Raw genomic sequence first — 4,806 nt, forward strand, 5'->3', positions numbered from 1 at the left:
ATTGAAAAATTGGAGTTTCTCTCACACAATATGTTCACCTACACGAAGAGGGATGACCCAAAACCTGGAGAAGTTAAGGAGAAGAAATTGTCAATTTTTCTCCAAAATTAAGTGTTTTCATCTAAGAAATTAGGCTGGCACCTGCATTATTTTTCGATTTGTCCAGCCCTGCCAATGGTTCTTTGCCACGAATAGCACATCCGTTTGTATTTTAAAGAAACTTTCTCTCATTCTAAATCGGAATATGTATTTAAAGTAACGGATTCTATAATGGTACGAGGATTTCGTTTTCTTAGGTAGGATTTTGAATTAATGAACCCCCAACACAATCCTCATTTCTAAGTGCACCTCAAGTGACATCAAGTTCTAAGGCCTATCATGTTTATCAGCTAGAAAAAATACACATAAATGTACAGCAAAAAGAAAACGAAAACCGCCCTGAACGAGGATGATGCTCCTGCAGTGATTACGCCTAAGGAGACTTGATAATGGCTATAATTACGCCTACTCAAAAAGTTCTCTGATCGAAACGTAAAGACAAAGAGGGGGGGGGGGCGAGTAAAATTGCACAATTATCAAACGCAGTAATCAACTTCAATGTACATGTACAGTAATCAAACATCAATGCGACAAAAAATGATTTGGAAAACGGTACTTACTTTAAAAAAACGCTCAGCTATAGAGAAAAAGGAACACACACACACACAAAATGGCGCATCGGCTATTCCCATTTGACGTATTCATGACATCCTGCGTAGGGGGAAGAATAAAAAAAAAGCAACGGTTTTGTAGTAGCCCTAATAATGTGCACGGGTATGTTCTTGGAATGTCACACCCCCTCCCCTCCATCTACTCAACGACACGATTCCAGTGAGCTCCAAAAGGGAAAGAATGTATCTTTTTTTTTTTTTTTTGCAGATGGTTTTGTGATGGTTGACAGCAAAACTGATCCTCTCACGCAATTCCTGAAAACTATTATTAGGCCGTTAAAACTATTTAATCCAGTGGCGTACTCGCGATCGACCTTGGGAGTGAGAACAACGAATCTCTTCCGGAGAAATTTTGAGTTACAACAGGAAGAAAGCATTTAAATCAGCAGAAATTGATGAAACTAAGCATTAAAGAGCTGATTTTCATATAATGTTCTTCTGAAAATTTTTGTAATTTTTGATTTTCTTGGGAGTTGAACCTACGGAGAGTCCCCTACGCTTCGCCTTTCTTCGTTGGACTTTGCAGTGACGTGCACATAGGAGACACCCCCGAATTATTTTTTCGATTTTTACCCTTCGCCTTTGAAGACCGGACACACCCCTCTTCCCATCTCAGAGAGATATCGAAGGCAACAATATATATATATATATATATACAGTCGACTCTCGTTATAACGAACTGCAAGAGACCGGAGACCTTTACAACGAAATTTCGTTATAAAGAAATTCGAGGTTTTTTTGCATTCTACCTATGTAAACGTATCTGGGTAGTCAGAAAAGTGTTCGTTAAAACGGGATTCGACTGTATAAATATCGAAAGTAAAAACAATCTGAAATCGTAAAACAGATAATTAAAATCTAAACAACAATGGGCAATCAAAATTACAAACAGTATTATAAGATGATGGTATCCATCCCATTGGGGATTTTTACCGTAGACCATTTACACTCGGCCGAGCGCTCGTTGCAGAACAATGCAAAACATTCTGCCTTGGGGTATGGGCCAAGTGTAATGATTGAATAATTGTACCGTTATAGGCATGTTGCTAATTAGACCTGCAATTTATTGCCGTTCCGAACTGCAGCATTTGACATTTTTGCTTTTTCTATACTCACCGAGAGGTTGCTGCGCTAATCCCTCGGTGTGAGACTCCCTGCGGTAGCAATCGTCTTTTTGTGTGGTCATGTTATCGCCGTTTCTGTTGTACCTCCGCGTCAAGAAATTTTCCGACATGGACTAATCGAACTCTTATAAACAGCCTTTAGTACTTTAAGCGAGTATCTTATCGAACTGGGCTACCGCTGCCCTGTGAAAGAGCATCGGCAATATACTCGATGAGTATAAAAAAACAAGCCTGCCGTTCGGAATCGGCAATAGATTGCTTGATTTCTAAACTGATATGATATTTATTTTTGATGACAAAACGGCATAACACGCAGGGCTGGTAGGCCCTGTTCAGTTCTTCCTTTCATGAGGGAACTTGAAATCGACCACCGACCAGAACACACAAAACAGCTGGCATTAAATTATTTTTCGCTGCTCATTCGAAATTCATACCGTTTTCTCTCGTTCGAATCAAGGGCGTAGGCCTTAGGTTCTCAAAATGTGTGCCGTGGCTTCTTGGTGCTCCACCAACCGTTGCCGGGGGGGGGGGTGCCGCAGCGAGCTGCCTACATTATTGTGTGCCTATTCAATAATGCCACGAAGCGATTCTTTGTTAGATTATTCTGGGGAAGGCCTACTAGGGCAAAGGAGCCGTGGAAGACAAAAGTTTGAGAGACACTGGCGTAGGGGTATGAAGCGGAGGGGGCACGCGTCACCATGGCCCGGACAAATAGATCGGGTGAGGGCGGTGGTCTGATAGGGCTCTAGCAATTTCCGGCTTTGAGCAATATCATCAACTGAAATCCGAATGTTAACCTTGGTTTCTTTTTTTTATACCAACGTAAAAAGAGGGATAGGATTTTGAGGGTCGCAAATTCAAAAGACGGAAAACGGGAGAGAGGATCACTAAAGCTATCTTTCGTCATCGGAGCCTGTCGGACCAAGTGGCTACAATTTGAAGCCGATTTCAAAAAACTCGAAAAGGCAACCAAGCTGAAATTCGAACCGAAAGTCCGCTAGCCTAGCCTAGACACCTGGATATGAAGGGGTAGGTAGTTATCGATGTCACTTTCGTGTGACCATCAGTTTCTTTCTTCTTTGTGCCGAACAAAAACAAGAAAAAATATATATCACATAAATTATTGGAGCCTAAAATGGATGTAATCGGTCTGTTCTGAGAAATGAAACCATCCTAAAACCATTGTTGACATAAAGCCAAGAAATCTTTTATCCCTCGTACACGTACGTGTTCCTACTGTCTAGTGTTTCCCGAATTGTGGGACGAAGACCTCCAGTGTACGTGATGGGCGCTTCATGAAGAATATTCATCATAATTAATTGCTTAAAAATGAGTAAAGTGTGAAAAAACCTCTTATTTATTGTACAATATAGGACTTTGAAAATCACATTTGCTTTTCAGCGGAAATCTCTTGAAGCACGAATGTTTGGGAACTACTGATACGAATAAATAAATTACGTCGGATGGAATTGATATTTTTTTGATTGAATTTATTCATAATTAATAACATCATCTTACGAAACTTGGTCAACGACGTAAACAATTTTTCCCCCTCTTTAGGACATGATCAAGTTTCAATGTGCGATGGTTTCCACATCTTGCAGCCGGGCCGTGTTCTTCAGTATGCCCCAGCAAATGGCGTCGAAGACGGGGAAGGGAGTGTAGTGAGTGCCCGCTGTATTTTGCAGCTCGTGTATGGGCTCAAGCCGAGCACCCACAGGTCTAAAACACTTTCAATAGCCATGCCTCCCCCAACCCCCGTCTGCGAATTTGTAGTGTCGAAAAACGATTCGTATCCGGCTTACCTGATATGGGGAGTAATAAGGGGAGGGACTGGGGTATGAATCTGATTGCAATGCGAGAAACGGAAAGTTGGATTGCCATTTCAAACACGGGTCGGGGGCAAAACTTTTTTTAACGCGTTAACTGGCCGGGTTTTTGGCCTAACAGTAATGAGAAGAAATGTTCGCTCGTAGGTACCTATTATTTGATTTTTTTTTTAAATCATTCCGCCACACTGTTGGATGCCCTTTCTTCAATGTGGCCCACCAGTTTGAATTTCTTATAAAATGATGTGCGTCATGGTACTTTGTTTGGATTCATCGTCGGCTTTCATCTAGACATGTTTGCAGGAGTGGGGGACGGGACCATATTTTCTCTGGGACCCACGTTGAGTGCCTTGTGTTTTCGAGTGAGATGATATGTGATAATATATATAATAATGTGTTTTCGAGTGCCCCCCCCCCCCTATTGATTCGACCAGTGAGGTCACCACTGTACAGAGCTCTACACATTTTCGAATTCCTTTTCTCCCTCCCTCTTCGGAAAGAGAGCTCTACTCTCTAACCCATATCAGTACTTGTGGTGAAAGACACACTTTAACGACAATATTACACCTACGTTGAGGCAGGAAGCGCTTGGGTCTTATCTCGGAAATTCATGAAATTCTTTTCTTTATGTCTTTTTTGTTCGAAACGAACAAAATGGAGAAGGTGTTTTCCTCTGCGATAAGGTTTTACAGTGAAACCCCCTCTGCTTAACCGTCATCGCCCCCCCCCCCCAGCATCCTTTTTCTGCCAAATTTATAATTACCCTTTTCAATAATCATCCTCCGCCCTTCGTTTTGCGCGCGAATTATTTTTTTGTTGTCCGCAAAAGAAGCGTTTCACTGTCTGTTATACAAATAGGAGCGGCTCTCTTGCCACGTTCTCAGTTCAGGTAAAGTAACTATTACACATTGAAGTTTGAATTGATCAGTTTTCTATTGTTGCTTCGCGGCGCTGACATTTTTATTTTTATTTATTTATTTTATTTTTTTTCTACATGTAGATTAATTGGAGTGCGCGATCTATGCCAAACGATGGTCACACAATATTGTTCGCCGTTCGTAAGCTGCTCTGCTTTATGGTATACGTGCCATCTACTCTGTCGCCTGAGCCAATATCCGTTTTGGCACCCCCCCCCCACTCTTT

This window comes from Pholcus phalangioides, unplaced genomic scaffold (genome assembly GCF_987345545.1).
Source record: "Pholcus phalangioides strain wild (caught in Gottingen) unplaced genomic scaffold, Ppha-v1.0 ptg000012l_1, whole genome shotgun sequence".
Taxonomy (NCBI): domain Eukaryota; kingdom Metazoa; phylum Arthropoda; class Arachnida; order Araneae; family Pholcidae; genus Pholcus; species Pholcus phalangioides.